This window comes from Nomascus leucogenys, chromosome 3 (assembly GCF_006542625.1).
Source record: "Nomascus leucogenys isolate Asia chromosome 3, Asia_NLE_v1, whole genome shotgun sequence".
Classification (NCBI taxonomy): domain Eukaryota; kingdom Metazoa; phylum Chordata; class Mammalia; order Primates; family Hylobatidae; genus Nomascus; species Nomascus leucogenys.
Window position 1 is genome coordinate 116,080,294 of NC_044383.1, and position 18,228 is coordinate 116,098,521.

Here is an 18,228-nt window from a genome sequence, read left to right on the forward strand (position 1 = left end):
TTTAGTCTTGGGAGAGTGTATGTGTCCAGGAATTTATCCATTTCTTCTAGATTTTCTGGTTTATTTGTGTAGAGGTGTTTATAGTATTCTCTGGTGGTATTTTGTATTTCTACAGGGTCAGTGATGATATCCCCTTTATCATTTTTTATTGAGTCTATTTGATTCTTCTCTCTTTTCTTCTTAATTAGTGTAGCTAGTGGTCTATCTATTTTGTTAATTTTTTTTGAAAAACCAGCTCCTGGATTCATTGATTTTTTTGAAGGGTTTTTCGTATCTCTATCTCCTTCAAGTCTGCTCTCATCTTAATCATTTATTTTCTTCTGCTAGCTTCTGGATTAGTTTGCTTTTGCTTCTATAGCTTTTTTAATTGTGATGTTAGGTTGTCGATTTTAGATCTTTCCCACTTTCTGATGTGGGCATTTCATGCTATAAACTTCCCTCTTAACACTGCTTTAGCTGTGTCCCATAGATTCTGGTACATTGTCTCTTTGTTCTCATTGGATTCAAAGAATTTTCTGATTTCTGCCTTAATTTCATTATTTACCCAGGAGTCATTCAGGAGCAGGTTGTTCAATTTCCATGTAATTGTGTGGTTTTGAGTGAGTTTCTTAATCCTGAGTTCTGATTTGATTGCAGTGTAGTCTGAGAGACTGTTTGTTATGATTTCAGTTCTTTTGCGTCTGCTGAGGAGTGTTTTACTTCCAAATATGTGATTGTTTTTAGAATAAGTGCCACGTGGCACTGAGAAGAACGTATATTCTGTTGATTTGGGGTGAAGAGTTCTGTAGATGTCTATTAGGTCCACTTGATCCAGAGCTGAATTCAAGTCCTGAATATCCTTGTTAATTTACTGTCTTGTTGATCTGTCTAATATTGACAGTGGGGTGTTAAAGTCTCCCACTGTTATTGTGTGGGAGTCTGAGTCTCTTAGTAGGTCTCTAAGAGCTTGTTTTATGAATCTGGGTGCTCCTGTATTAGGTGCATATATATTTAGGATAGTTAGCTCTACTTGTTGAATTGATCCCTTTACCATTATGTAATGCCCTTTTTTGTCTTTTTTGATCTTTGTTGATTTAAAGTCTATTTTGTCAGAAAGTGGGATTGCAACCCCTGCTTTTTTTTTTTTTTTTTTTTTTTGCTTTCCATTTGCTTGGTAAATTTTCCTCCATCCCTTTATTTTGAGCCTATGTGTGTCTTTCTACATGAAATGGGTCTCCTGAATACAGCCCACTGATGGGTCTCGACTCTTTATCTAACTTGCTTGTCATCATGATGCTATCTGGTTATTTTGCACATTAGTTGATGCAGTTTCTTCATGGTGTCATTGGACTTTATATTTTGGGTTGTTTTGCAGTGACAGGTACCAGTTTTTCCTTTCCAGTTTGCTCTTGCAAGGCAGGCCTGGTGGTGACAAAATCCCTCAGCATTTGCTTTCCTGGAAAGGGTTTTATTTCTCCTTCACTTATGAAGCTTAGTTTGACTGGATATGGAATTCTGTGTTGAAAATTCTTTTCTTTTTTTTTTTTTTTTTTTTTTTTTGAGACGGAGTCTCGCTCTCTCACCCAGGCTGGAGTGCAGTGGCGCAATCTCGGCTCGCTGCAAGCTCCGCCTCCCGGGTTCATACCATTCTCCTGCCTTAGCCTCTCCGAGTAGCTGGGACTACAGGCGCCCGCCACCACGCCCGGCTAATTTTTTTGTACTTTTAGTAGAGACGGGGTTTCACCGTGGTCTTGATCTCCTGACCTCGTGATCTGCCCGCCTCGGCCTCCCAAAGTGCTGGGATTACAAGCGTGAGCCACCGCGCCCGGCCAGAAAATTCTTTTCTTTAAGAATGTTGAATATTGGCCCTCAATCTCTTCTGGCTTGTAGAGTTTCTGCTGAGAGGTCTGCTGTTAGTCTGATGGGCTTCCCTTTGTAGGTGACCTGGCGTTTCTCTCTGGCTGCCTTTAACATTTTTTCCCTTCATTTCGACCTTGGAGAATCTGATGATTATGTGTCTTGTGGTTAATCTTCTCTGGGAGTATCTTAGAGGTGTTCCCTCTATTTCCTGAATTTGCACATTGGCCTGTTTGCTAGGTTGGGGAAGTTCTCCTGGATAATGTCCTGAAGTGTGTTTTCCAGCCTTTTTCCATTCTCCCAGTGTGCATCAGGTATTCCAGTCAATTGTAGGTTCAGTCTTTTTACATAGTCCCATATTTCTCAGAGGCTTTGTTCATTCCTTTTCATTATTTTGTCTCTAATCTCGTCTGCATGCCTTATTTCAGAAAGGTGGTCTTCAAACTTTGATATCTTTTCTTCCGCTTGGTCGATTTGGCTATTGATACTTGTGTATGCTTCATGAAGTTCTCGTGCTGTGTTTTTCAGCTCCGTCAGGTCATTCATATTCCTCTCTAAACTGGTTATTCTAGTTAGCAGCTACTCTAACCTTTTATCAATGTTCTTAGCTTCTTTGCATTGGGTTAAAATATGCTCCTTTTGCTCAGTGGAGTTTTTTATTACCCATCTTCTGAAGTCTACTTCTGTCAATTCGTCCATCTCATCCTCTGGCCAGTTCTGCACTCTTGCTGGAGAGTCATCATGATCATTTGGAGGAGAAGAGGCACTCTGACCTTTTGGGTTTTCAGTGTTTTTTTGTTGATTCTTTCAAATCTTCTTGAGTTTGTCTAGTTTCAATCTTTGAGGCTGCTGATCCTTGGATGGGGTTTTTGTGGGGACTTTTTGTTGTTGATGTTGCCATTGTTGTTGCTTTCTGTTTGTTTTTCCTTCGATGGTCAGTTCCTCTTCTGTAGGGCTGCTGTGGTTTGCTGGGGGTTCACTTCAGGGCCTGTCCATCTGGTTCGCTCCTGTGCCTGGAGATGTCACTCAAGGAGGCTGGAGAGCGGCAAAGATGGGTGTTTGCTTTTTCTTCTGGGACCTCTGACCTCGAGGGGCACCAACTGCCTCCCTTGGCTGGGAGGGGGGCTCCCCTGCCCAGTTTTGGCTCTCAGGCGGGCCACCTAACTGCACTGCTCTTCCTTCCTCTCCGTGGATCACTGGAGAGATTTATTGACTTTCTGAAGGTTATATAAGCAACTCAAGGCATGACCTAAGAATAAAATGCAAGCTAGTGACTATTCTGATAATTACCAAACCAATTTTTCATCCTCATAAAAGTAATTCAGTTTAATTTCTAGGTTAATTTAAAATTAATAAAAGATGTCAGATGAATAGCTCAGAACGCTCCTACCTTCTTAATCTACAATCCAAACAATAACATGCTTTTAATAACATCATTTACAAATGAGCTAAAACTGTGTCATCTCCATGGCCATAACTCGGGACACTGGCAGAATTATATATGTCTAAGAAATTCAGTCAGATCAATTTATTGAGGCTGCTTAAAATGCCATGATGAATAGAAAACTTTGAGTGGGAGTTGTGGGGGGGCACCTAGACAGGCTATGTAAATCGAAATGATTAAATCACTTTGGTCATGTTTCATTATTCTGTGGTCATTTTGCCACAGACTCTATTTCTAATTTTACTTTCTGGTTTTCTTAACGTATTATATAACTGGGAGGCAGCAGTTTGGAGGGCCACATTGGACAGGGAAACCAGGATTCATTCTTGGCTTTCCTACTAACTGAATGACTTGGGATCATTTCTTTAAACTTTCTGATCTGCAGTTACTTCATTGGTCATATAATCACTTATCTTGATGATAAGCAAATCCTACTATCAAAATAAAGATATGACCTAGTTGAGTTGATGTGGTGGTTAAGATATGTGACTCTGGAGCCTGATTATAGATTCAAATCCCAGCTACTTACTACTTAATAATCACATAACTTTGGGAGATTTGCTTAACTTCTCTGTATGTATCAGTCCCTTCATCTTCAAAACATGAATAATAATAGCAACTACCTCTGAGAGTTCATGTGAGAACTCAGTAATACAGTTTTTGCCTAACATATGGTAAGTACCCACTAAATCTTAGCTGCCAGTAGTATAACACTCATTGTAAGTGCAATAGAAATGTATTATATGAGATCCTTCAATTCATCTAATCTAGGAAACCTTGGGATTAATGTTTTCATTGAATTTATTTGAGCACTATTTAGCTCAGTATCTTCACTGGCAGCAATGACTTATTCTCATGATGAAATTTGCTTCATTTTCTAGATAAGTTTTTTGTACTTACAAAGGCCTTCATTTTATCTTTATCTTCTTGTTTCAAACCTGCTTTCAGAAAAACACTGAAAGAGTTGCTAATATTGTTATGATTATATTCCATTGGCTTTCAACATATGCTTCAAGTTTTATGAGATCCTAAAATTTGTACATTAGCTTTTTGAAAAGTTATTTTGAATCACACCAGTCATTCTGTTAAATAAAAATTTTGACTACACGACCAAAGACAGTGTTGAAATTTGGCATTGTGTGGCTCTGTCTTGGTCTGCCAAGGGAGGTCAATTATCAGAAAAGCAGAAAATCCTCAGTGCAACATGATTCACCCTAAGGAGGTCCTTCAGCTGTTTCCAGAGGGCAACTGGAATAATAAGCAAGCCTTTAGTATAAAAAGAATTTTTATTAATGTAAAAAAATTTTTTTATTAGTATCCAAAATTTAATATCACATCTTAAATTACTTCAGTTCCCATATGACAAAGGTAAAATTAAATAAGATTTCAACATAAATGCAGATATGGCCCTGCACAGGTTATAATAATTTGACAATGAAATAGTCTTTCAAGTCAAGAGGAAATATGTTAAAACAATACAAGGCATAAAAAGATTTCTTTATTTGAGTTGATGAAAGAGTGGCAAGTACCGATGCAAAAGAGATCTATATAATTATACCAGAGATAAAAAGATAAACCTGTCAATATCTCAAATTTGTGATATTTTAGGAAGCTGTAGTCTTTCCTGAATTTAAATAAACAAGATAAAAAAAAAACCTGACAACTCTTGGAAAAATCAATCCTTCCAGACAACACTTTGTTAGGGAAGAATAGATTTTTTAAAAATATTGAAATGCTAATTTTTGAGAAGGGTTACTAAAGTAGTTGAAATTTATGATTATTATCTTATGTAGCCCTAATATAAAAGGGGAATGATTTTGTGTATCTTGAATTACCTTTTCATCATACCTAAGTAAGCTTAGGATTTATTTTAAGTTTCTGATTTAAAACACACATTGCAGGGAAATCAGAGCAATAACTGGATTTTAACATCAAACATTCTGATGAAGAAAGCACCTCATCAATTTGAAGTGTTTTCCAAATATGCAAAGTGATTGGAAGACATAAGTTAAAGGAGCATTTCAACCCCAATTTTTGACATAAAGCATTTCTGAATTCCATGCAATAAAAGGATCTTAGCTTTAATGTTTTCTCATAAAGCCTTATATAATTTGAAGTATCTAACTAATTTTGTCCAAACTAAACATAAAAATAAATTACATATGAAATTCATGTATTGACAGCTAAAGATGAAAAGGAATATGTTTGTGGCATTGGATCAAACCAGTTAGTGCAATTTAAATTTCCAAATGTGTCACATGTGAGTATAGAAAAGAAATTAGAAAATATGATCTGTGTTCTCAAGATAATCCATCCATACGTGAAATGTATGGTTTAAGCCAATATCTCAGTAAGAGTAGAAATATGCAAATAATACTGTGGGCCTGTCGTCGGATGGGGGGCGGGGGAGGGTTAGCATTAGGAGAAATGCCTAATGTAAACAACGAGTTAATGGGTGCAGCAAACCAACATACCACATGTATACCTATGTCACAAACCTGCACGTTGTGCACATGTACCCTAGAACTTGAAGTATAATAAAAAAATATGCAAAGCACCTAGATCAGCGTGTGGCATGTACTGAGTGCTAATAAATGTTGGCTAACATTAGCCATCTTATTTCTTTAGAGAGTGCATGTTATTGAGTAACAGGAATGCACCATAAATTGTTTAGTAATTCTCCTACATGTGCGTATTGAGACTGTTTCCTCTATGGGTTGCTTTGTTTGATTGGTTGGTTTACTTGGTAATACAAGCAACACATATTGTGTACTACACAAATATGACTACTTCGAAAGGATAGAGTGCTATAAGTAGAACCATTGGAGAAAGAGATGCAGATTTCCAGCTCTGATACAGACTACCAAAAGGCCTACACTGATTTACACTTTCAGTATATGTGAAGGTCTATTTTCCTTTGGATATGATCCCAAAAAATGTAATGCCAATCTGATAACTTATTTTTATTTGTGGATTACAAAGAAGTTTGGGCTTTTTCCCCCCCAAATGTTCTAATTGTCAGAAATAGCATGTATTTTATAGTCCATTCTTTTTCCATTGCTATGAAATAAATCTTTATTATATGTTAGGTTTAATGTAGATGATGATCTAAATATTGGCATATAGACATACAAAAAGAAGTGTGTTTCTTTGAAGGAAAACAATGTCTCCATTTCAGTATTCTAATTCTAATCATGTGTGATCATCCAAAGCTATGTACTGGGGCCATGTTGTTTTATTGCCCCATGAAATTGTCTTAACTGGGCTTTATTATTACCTTGCTTTTCACTGAGAGAACTTTCAAGAAATGCCCACGTGGGCATGGTGGCATGCACGCGTAATCCCAGCTACTCAGGAGGCTGAGATAGGAGGATAGGTTGAGCCCAGGAGTTCAGGATTGTAGTGACCTATGATTGCACCAGCCTGGGTGACAGAGACTTCATCATAAGAAAGAAAGAAAAGAAAAAGGAAGAAGGAAGAAGGAAGGAAGGAAGGAAGGAAGGGAGGAAGGAAGGAAGGAAGGAAATGCTTACATGAACTGCCATATCTGAAAATCCTACCTCACAGTGTTCACTTGGCTGATACAGACTTTCTCCAACCTGGGAAAATAGATATGCACGACATATGACAGACAAAAGCTAACATCCCTAAAAAATGAGAAGCACTTGGTAATCAATTTTTTTAACTTACCAGACAAAGTGGCAAAGGATAAAAAGCATGAAAGGCAGCTCTTAGAAGACAAAATATAATTGTCCAATAAACACATAAATGTATGCCCAATCTTACTCTTAATTTTAAAAATGCAAATAGAAATAATGAGAGACCAATCTCAGATTCCTCCCTCCCCTGTTGGTAAGTTGGCAAGAAAAAGCTTCTGGGTGTGAAAGAAATAAGCACACTTATAGGTTGCTAATAAGAGAAAAATTGGTGCAAATTTTTGTGGAATAATTTGGCATTACTTATCAAATGTTTAAATGATTTTTATTTTGCAATTCCACTACTAAGCATTTATCCTGAGTCTATCTTGCACATTTACACAGAGACAGATAAATGCAATAACATCTATAGTAATAATTTTTGTAATTATAAAAAAATTGAAAGCAATCTGTTTTATAAATAGGAGATTAGATTGATAGATTGTGGTCATTCATACAAGGGAATATCACTCAGCTGTTAAGAAGGGTGACATCTATTTATCCACCAAGATTTATATATACTATGTATGCAAACCAGCAGCTCAGCTTAGTGAGTAGATTCTGAAGGCTCAGTGCAGACTCTGGAATCATACCTGGGTTTGAAACTTGGCACCACCATTTATAGCTGGGGTTATCTATGGCAAATATCATAATATCCATATGTCTCACTTTGCTTGTCTGTGAAATGGACACAAGAATAGGACCTCTTGCTATGAAGTTGCTATGAAGATAAAATGATACAATATTTGCAAGGCACTTAGACAAGGGTCTGGCACATAGAAAGCACTATATAAGTTTTTGTGAAATATAATAAATACTCACATGGAAAGTCGTTTAGAAGTAGACTTCTAAAGTAGAAAGTAAACTGGTGCAGAAGAGTGTATCCATATATGGAAATGAAATGATAGAGGTGAGATACATACTTCCATATGAATAAAACATTTCTGGAAGCCACAATAAGAAATGAAGAGTTTACCTCTAGGATATGGCAAGGAGTTACATGATCTTAAGGCCCTTTTATTTTCACCCTTCAGTATCGTTTGAAGTTCTTTTATTTTTATTTCATAGGGAAGAGGAAGGAGACACAGCAGCAGCAGCAACAGCTCCTGGAAGATTTCACGGCAGGTGAGAGGCTGTTTCACCCTGAGCTCACAGGTAACCTCTGCAGCGTCGTAGGTTTCATGCTGCAAGCAGCTGGGCTCACATCATCTTGTCTCTGACTTGACCAAAATACTGTCTCCTATCTCTGTGTGTGTGTGTGTGTGTGTCGCACACACACATATCCATGTTAAAAAGTTAGGATCATGTGGTAAGTACAACTTTTATTTCTATTATTATTAGTAGTAGTATTTGAGATGGGGTTTCATTATATCACCCAGGCTGGTCTTGAACACATGAAATCAAGTGATCTCCTGCCTCACCCTCTCAAGTAGCTGGGATTACAGATGTGTGCCACTATGCCCAGCCCTATTATTTTTAGTTAATGATTCATTAGGGATGTTTTCCCATTTTCTTCAAAAATATGATTTTAATAACTGCATGATGTTCTATTATGTACATACACTACAGCCTTTTCTGAACAGAACTAAATGAGCCAAGTGGAGCAGAGAATCAAGTTCATGTCCTGTGAGGTCAGCCTGCACAATGTATTCACAGTCTTCATTTTTTACTGCTGTATGGCATTCTTCCTCATTGTTATAAAATGTGGGAGGCAAGGATCTGGCAAGCTAATTCACTTTAAGATACAAATTACTGATATGGGGAAGATTGATACTGATACTGATATGGGGAGAAAACACTCTGCATTTTAAGAAGAAGCAGACCATTAATCCAAAGGTTTAATTTCTAATGGTAGGTTTTCACTTATTAGCAAGACGAGTAAGGGAAACGTTGCGGATGGAAGAAACATTTAAATGTAGCATTTGCAGATGAGACTGGGTAGATGTTGGCTGAATTGAAATATTCGGAAGCTGGCACAAATAGGCCTTCAATATGTCATCTTTTTTATTGTTACAAATTGCTACAGCATAGGAACCACAGCCACTCAAACGAGTCACAATAGTAACAAGAGACCACAGAGACCCCTGGAATATAAAATACAAGTTTTCCAATTTTGCCCACTCATGGTTTCTGGTTTTGCTATTACCTTGTGTAAGTTTACTCAACTTTTCTGTGTCTCACTTTTATCAACTACACAATATGGTCTACCCTAGAAAGATTGTGAGAAGTACATGCTCAAAATATTCAATTCCATACTTCTTACTTTCATCCTTCCCTTGCCTCTCTTCCCAGAGAGAATGTTACAGTAGATGGAACACAACACCTTTGACAAAAAACATGAATGCAAGTCTTGCCTCAAACGCTTACCATCTAGGCAGGCAACTAATATTAGCTCACTTTGCTAATCGATAAAAATAGGCTAAAATATATAAAGGTATGCTTTAACTTAAATGAATGTTAATGTCTGTTGTGCCTATTACCTGACATTTTTATTGCCATTAGGAGAAGCAGCAGGAGGATAAAAATACATTTAACATTTTTGAGAACATAATACGAGTTAGCTTTTTCTCTTGCTTACCTTCTTTAATCCTCAAAGTAGCTGTCTAAGGTAGATACTTTACACAGAGAGAGATGAAAGCTTAGAGTTTACCCCAACGCACACACTTCAGAAGCAGTGGAGCTAGAATTAAAATTCTAAGGCCTCTATCTGCTGCTTCACACTGCCTGTGTGATCTTTAGAGGTCTGTAGAGGCACATGGAATTCAAGAGTTACTATTATCATATTACTAAATGGTTATAAAACCAAAATGGCATGAGTCACCAAAGTGGGAGTGACTCACCAACATCTCTATTGTGAGAACTTTTTGTTCTGCAAATCTTTCCTCAATATGGAAGGAACTAATTTATGATGAAGTGTTTCATAAAATAAAAGCATGATATGTCAATGCCTATAAGTGTATATCCCAATGATAGCTGGATTTTTAGGTACAGATGACTAGGCTTCTTACACGTGTATAAAGTATGTAGATATTTATATAGATATCACATATATAAGAAAAAATTATGTGTGTGTATATACATAGATATATATGTATGTATATGTAAAGAATATATGGTTGGACTCTTACTTTATACCTGAATGATAGACAGGGAAAATTGAGTAAAACATTTGAAAAATAGGTAAATTCAATTCCTTTTCTTTCCCTTTGTAAAGTGAGCCACACACCTTCTAGCTACTTTCCTGGTGAATCATCTTAACATCATGTCCACTCACATTATTTTGTCTTTCTCATTCATGTCATTCCCACGGAAACCAAGAAAGTGAATCTTAAACACCTGTCTTCTCTTCTTCCTTAACTGTTGCCAAATGTCTCACCCTCCATGCAATAAACATGTCTGAGCTCCTGTTCTTATGCCAGTGTCTGTTCCAGGCAGAGCAACACGAGGCACTGCATGTGCAAAGACAGGAAGTCACTATTTCTGCTCTCCAGGAGCTCACAATTGAATGAGAAGGAGCTCAGTTTGGGTGGTGGAGCCGGTGAGGCTGACTTGGACATGGAGGAGGCTAGAGGAGGGAAAGTTCTCCTCCAAATGTAGAGTGAGCAGGGAGAGCCAGGGATGATTTTTTTGACAAAGTGTGAGAAAGCTGGTCAGAAAATGTAGCAAAGGCACCAGGACAATGTAAATTTAAAAGATGTCAAGCCACGTGGTTTTGGGACATTATTCAGCTGGCTTTAGAAGGAAAGAGGTGAGAAAATATCTAAATTCAGGAAAAGAACAGAGCATTGCGGCATTTTCCTCACCTTGTCATTGACACCTTCCCTACCTCCTATGCTACTAAAAATATTGGTCATCTTGGGTAAACGGCTTGTCCTGAGTCATGTGGTCACGCCAGGCCCCTACATACGAGTCATTACTGCCTCTCTCACCTAGTGTGTACCCTGGACCGTGAGCTGCAGTGATAAGTGAGGCTTGACTGTTCAAGTCAGACACATGGCCCTGAGGTTTGCTAGCCTTCTCATCTCTGCTAGTGTGCTTGAATTTCCTAATCTTTGATTTCCTTATAGGTATAATGGAGATAATAATATCTCCCTCAAAAGATTTTGTTTTAGTGACCATTTAAAAAAATAGTAAAGTACTTATTCTAGTGCCTGGTATATGGTAAATATTCAAAAATCGTACTGAATATTGTTTTGCTTTAGACACATGTCATTTTCCTGCCTGGTGTGTTCTTTTTTTTTTTCTTTTCTGATGGAGTTTCGCTCTGTTGCCCAGGCTGGAGTGCAATGGCACGATCTCAGCTTACTGCAACCTCCACCTCCCGGGTTCAAGCAATTCTCCTGCCTCAGCCTCCCGAGTAGCTGGGATTACAAGCAAGTGCCACCACTCCTGGCTAATTTTGTATTTTTAGTAGAGATGGGGTTTCTCCACGTTGGCCAGGATGGTCTTGATCTTCTGACCTTGTGAACTGCCCGCGCCTCGGCCTCCCAAAGAGCTGGGATTACAGGCGTGAGCCACCGAGCCCAGCCTTGCCTGGTCTATTCTTAACTTCCATGGTTGCTCATTTTATCTCCTGCCTTAGCCTCATTCCTCTCATGTTTAAAATGATTCATGACTCCCTCACACTGCCCAGGGCCACAGGCTCCTTCGCCTGTTGCCACATTCTCCTGGGTCCCTACTCCAATGGGGTGTCTGCGTGGGCTGGGTGTGTCCTGTTCCTCAATCCTGCTTCTAAACCTGCCCCCAGATCTCATGTTCATCCCTACGCTGGAATACTCTGTGGCTGGTTAGAAAAAAAAAAAAATCACAAGTTAAATGATGTGACTATACTGACGAGGGATGTCTAAGGTGTATTATTGAATGAAGAAGGGGAAGTATAGCTTGGGAGGTGTGCTACGATCTCATTTCTCAAATAAAATGTGTTACTTAAAAATCCCTATGGTCTAAAATTTTGCAATAAACATATATATTTGGGACATATGTGCTCCTGATTCTCCGACTCAGAACAGGACTTATACCATTGCCTGCTCAGCACCCCAACCCCGGTTCTAGACTCAGACTGGGACACTGGCTCCCCTTGTCTGGTTCTTGGGCTGTTGGGTTTGGACCGGAAGTACACCACTGGCTTGTAGGTCGCAGATCCTGGGATTTCTCAGCCTCCATTATCACGTGAGCCAACTTCTTATAATAAATTTCTTCCTATATGTCTCTTTCTCTCTATAAGGTATATCCTATTGGTCCCATTTCTCAAGAATATGCTATTTTTACTATTGTGTGTGTGAGTGTTTTCAAGGAAATTCGTATAGTTATAGGCGTCACAAAGAATCCTGTGAAATGAAACATGGAGATTAACACAAAAGGATAGAAGAGGGGAGTCTGCCTAAACTAGTGTTTTGCGAAACGGCCATGAAAGGCTAAGTTTGCAAAACTCAGGATGTTAACGGCTTTTACAGGAACAAACATCATTTGGTCAAATAAGTCTAAGAAATACGACGTTCGGTGAAGTGAAGCAGGCTAATTTATTTAATGCAGGCCATCTCTGAGGCTTTAATGTGCTCAGGCTCTCTGTGAGTTTGCAAAATGGAGAGAGTAGATGGTGTCCCTACAACACCATCTTTTCCTATGGAGCAATGCCGGACATTTTTTTTGTTTTTTTACGAGGGAGGAAACAGCCAACGTTTGAGAAATGCTGACCCAAACCAAGTGGGCCAGCTATTTCTCTCCTTAAATATCTCTGGGGTTTTTGTTATGGTTGTTGTTAAATCCTGTTCTCTTTTATTCTATTTCTACCAAGTGTTTGTATCAGACAGTTACCTTTCAGTTCAAAACTTTGTCCATTTAATAACCGTATATTCAAAATCTCAAGACCTGGTGAACTTGAAATATAAATAACCTCAGGCCGTTTATAATGATCCCAAACCCCAAATCATCCAACTAAAACAAGTATCTCCTGTACTTCAGAGAAATACCTCCTTTGCTTAAAAGGGAAAATTTTGTTTTTGAAAAACTACTTTTAAATTTGATTCCTAAATGTAAAACCACCCTCATTATTTTTTGGACCTCACATTTAGAGATTTAGTTGATCTTCATCATCATTGAGTTTTCAGTTCAAGACACATTATCCTCTAAGCCCCTTTTTGAACTCCTAACCTTAGGTGATCCATCCACCTCGGCCTCCCAAAGTGTTGGGATTACAGGTGAGAGCCACCGTGCCCTGCCTCTAAGCTCCTTTCTGTTAGCTTAGTCATTAATTCATTCCTTCACTTGTTCCCTTTTATATCCACTTCCTGATTCCATGTCTCTTTCCTCCTACCATTCTAATATATTCAAGTACATTAAATACAGAAGTTTGGGATTTTATGTTTTTGTAAAACGTGGAATGTTGTTTTTATATTATTTGTGGGAATTATTTCAGTCCTGCTGCCCAGGGTCTTATGAGATTTTTGACTAGATAACTTTTAATAAAATGTTAACAATTAAAACATCACTACTAACTGATTAACTCTTTTAAGTTACATAGGTCAACATATGCATGAGATAAGTCAATGAATTTAGTAGCTATGTGTATATATTTTGCCAAGCAATAGTGAATGCAACACAGAAAACCAACACATCCAAAGAACATCCTAGTGTTATTTGCTAAAAATTAAAACGTTCATTTTATCATTCTCTACATTCTTCTTGCAACAGGAAATGACTTCTGAATACACTGCCTCATCTGTCATTGTCAAGGATTAAATATGAACCAAATTTGCAAGGTACTTTTTTTAAAGTTTGCTACAGCAGAATAATGTCATTGTCAACACTTTTAAACATTTTACGACTTTGGAATTTTTCCTTAAAAAAAAAAAAAAAAGCACATTGCCAAACTAATTAGAATTGGTCATGAATATTAATGTTTGAGTTGAAAACAACTGCCACTAGGTGGCAAACAATCTACACATAGACTTAAACAAAAGAGAAAATTACAAATGCACTATATCATATATGAATATTAAATGAGACAGTGCAAAATAAATGGTTAATGCAGTATCTTCTGCATATTGTTAATAATATCACTACTTGGAAACAAGCCTAACAGTACAGTGCCAAATGTACTTTTTGAGGAGTTAAGCTTTCTTTTATCTTAAGTAAGATTTAAAAGAAAAGAAGAAACAGAATGAGAATAGCACATATTGACCTTAAATTCTAACATTTGTCATTATTTGGAACTGGAGCATGGACATTTATTAATTATCTCATCTGTGCTCTCCAAGTTAGGCATCTCTCTATGGTTGAAAAGACACTGATGATGAAACTCTATAGCCCTGAGAGACCTTGAACTTTTTGTCCTTGGGCTTCTTGTCTGGTTTCATGGATTCTATATAGTCATCAATTTTTATACCATGTTGGATATAGGAGAGAGAAAGCACTGCTGGGATTTTTCTTTCTCCATCTGATGCAACCTTCTTGGGAATAGGAGAGATGATGCTATGTGAATAGACTTCAGTGCTGGACTGCTAGGCTTGAATATTAGCATAATTTCTCACAAGTTGTGTGCTGTGATTTTAATGTGTCCCCCGAAGTTCATGTGTTGGAAGCAACAGCCTTAAGAGGTGGGACCTTTAAGAAGTGATTAGGGCTGGGTGTGGTGGTCCATGCCTTAATCCCAGCACTTTGGGAGGCCAAGGCAGGTGGATCACTTGAGGTTAGGAGCTCAAGACCAGCCTCAGCAATGGTGAAACCTCGTCTCTACTACAAATAAAAAAATAAAAAAATTAGCCGGATGTGGGGGCATACACTTGTAATCCCAGCTACTCAGAAGGCTGAGGCAGGAGAATCGCTTCAACTTGGGAGGCGGAGGTTGCAGTGAGCCGATATTGTGCCACTGCACTCCAACCTGGGTGACAGAGTAAGACCCCATCTCAAATAAATAAATAAATAAATAAATAAATAAATAAATAAATAGTGATTATGTCACAAGGGCTCTGCAGTTATGAGTGGATTAACACCATTATTACAGGAGTAGGTTCCTGATAAAATAAGTTCAGTCCCTTCTCCCGCACTCTCCAACTTTCTCTCATGCACATTCCCTCTTTCCCTTCTGCATTCCATCATAGGATGATGCAGAAGACAATTCTCACCAGATGTGGGCCCCTTGACCTTGAACTTCCTAGTTCCGGGACTTTCAGAAATAAATCTCTGTACTGTAGAGATTACCCAATCTCAAGTATTCTGTTATAGCAGAACAAAAGGGACAAAAAAAGATAGTGTAACTGTGACAGACTATTATTGCTCCCAAATAATCATTTCTCCTTCTTCTAAGGGGATGATACTTCTTTGTTCTATTGACCTTGGTCTTGGCCATGAGTGTGCTCTGGCCAGTGGTATGTGAGTAAACATGATGTATACTGTATCTAGCAAGCAGCTTCAAGAGCTGCAGTGGGTTTCCACCATCTCTCTTGCTTTTACCCTCTTCCAAGGAAATGATGTGTCCCTCAGAAGAGCTGGCTACTCCTTCAGCCTGGGGCCTGGAATGAGAAGACCCACAGGGAAGAGCTAAGGAAAGTGAGGTGCAGCCACCAAAATAATATATGTGAGAAATAAGTATTTATTGTTAAAAGCTATTGGAATTTTGAAGCTGTTTCTTATTACAGCATTACCTAGTGAAAACTGACTATGGCCCTCAGTTTATTAACCTGTCAAATGTAGCTAATAATATTATTCATCTCACAGGACTTGGATTGAATGAGTTAACACACAGGAAGAATGTAGAATAGTACATAACATTATGGAGGCTAGATATTATTATTAAAATAGTCTAAATGCATATGCCATAAAAGATTACATGTATTGAATGACTAATAGAGACCAGGAATGTGTTACTCATGATTTTATTTAATTATACAGTATCTTTCTAAAGTGTTGACATTCTTGTTTCATAGAACAGAAAACAGAGACTCAGAAAGTCTCTTAGTTCAGTGAGACTTTCAGTTCCTAGTTCAGTGTGGCTAACTTCCAGTTTTTTTGTGTTATCTTTTTTACTCTGAATCAGTCATGAACTAATAGTTTTAGAAAATACAAATAAAATTGAGTTATTAAAAAATAAATAAAATGAACAAATTTTAAAAGACATATAATATATAATTCCAATTTTTTATTATTAGACCCCATAGACATAAAATTATATTTTAATTAATGCCATTGGAACAAATGTTAAAAATGAAGAATTACAAAAATTATCCATATTATTCAGTGAAAATATGTATGTAGACAGCTAATACAGAAAAATCACTGTTTTGCCAATAACTTTTTGTCATTTCATAATTGTAACTAATCAAAAATATGAATGAAAAGCAACTTCCCAACTTAAACACTATTTACATACATTAAACTACCCACATACAGTTTTTAATGTGACAAGTAAGCTTGCTTCTTACTTGTTAACATATCTAATCTACTTTAATTTCTTTTTTCTCTTTTCTTTTTTTTTTTTTTTGAGACTGGGTCTCACTCTGTCGCCCAGACTGGAGTGCAATGATGCGATCATGGCTCACCGAAGCTTTGACCTCCTGGGCTCAAGTGATCCTCCCACCTCAGACCCCAAGTAGTTGGGACTACAGACATGTACCACCACACCCCACTAACATTTTATTTTTTGTAGAGATGAGGGTCTCGGGGGTCTCACTATGTTGCCCAGGTTGGTTTCAAAATCCTGGGCTCAAGCTATCCTCTGGCCTCTTATGGCTGGGACCACAGGCGTGTGCCACCATGTCTGGCTTTTTTTTTTTTTTTTTTTCGGAGAGGCAGAGATCTCACTTTGTTGCTTCGGCTGGTCTTGAACTCCTGGCCTCAAATGATGCACCATCCTCGACTTCACAAAGTGCTGGAATTGCAGGCATGCGCCACAATGCCAGGCCTACTTTAATTTTAACAACTGATAGTAGAGAAACAAGTCTCACAAAGCTATGTTAATGGGAATGAAACAAAAGATTTTAAGGCAGTTTTAGCAATCTCAGGATATTCATTTTAAATTTTTATCCAAAATCAAGCTGTATATTCAGAATTTCTATTTTTATCAGAAGCCAAATTCAATAATTTACTCTGTAAAGTTACAGTTAAGTTCAAATTATTTCTTAATGAAGGAAATAAATTCTAGTTTGAGCACTTTTGGGTTATCATTGGCAAACTAACTTTAAGACATTGTGTTGTAAAGGTTCTGCTGCAGACAATTAGTAGGCGTCTTTGAGTCCATGTAGCGTGAGTCCGTGTCAAACTCATCATGTGATTTCAAGAACACCTAAACTGTTCTATATCTGCTGACTAAGATGAGTTAACTGCTCCTCGTTGAATGTTTCAGCAAGCAAGTGGTAGAAACAAATTTGTTTGCTGGTCTCCTCCGTTGTGTAAGGTTCTTCCTCTATTGGAGGTCGTTACCCTGTAAGCAGATCACCTGAAATATGAATTATATTTGTTCTACTACCTATAGTGTCTAGCAGGACCAGTGGCTAACCATACCCTGAAGCCAGCCTTAGAGAGGATAATTGGCTTAATAAAAACATACAGTTGACCCCTGAACAACTTGGGGGCAAGGAGCACTAATGCCCTGCAGTTGAAAACCCTCAGATAACTTTTGACTCCCCCCAAAATTTAACTATGAATAGCCTATTCTTGACCAGAAGCCTTAGCAAAAACATAGTCTATTAACAGATATTTTGCATATTATATGTGTTATATGCAGTATTCTTAAAGCAAAGTGAGCTAGAGAAAAGAAAAGGTTATTAGTTATTAAGAAAATCATAAGGAAGAGGAAATACATTTACTATTCATTAATTGGAAGTTGTTCATCATAAAGGTCTTCATCTTTGTTATCTTCATGTTGAGTAGGCTGAGAAGGAGAAGGAAAAGGAGGGGTTGGTCTTGCTCTCTGAGGACTGGCAGAGGCAGAAGAAGTGGAGGAGGTGAAAGGGGAGGCAGGAGAGGCAGGCGCACTTTATGTAACTTTCATTGAAAAAAATTCGCATATAAGTGGACCTGCATAGTAGTTTAAACCTGTGTTGTTCAAGGGTCACGTGTGCACACACACACACACACACACACACAGTTATATATGCATACACATACATATGTTTCTATATCACATATACATATGTGTTGTGCATACTTATTGGTTAAAGTGTGTATTGTACTAAATATTGCTGTCTGCATTTCAAACTCAAATAATGACTTTTAGACCTCACTTCTTTGAATTGTAAGTACAGTTGCCATGCTGTA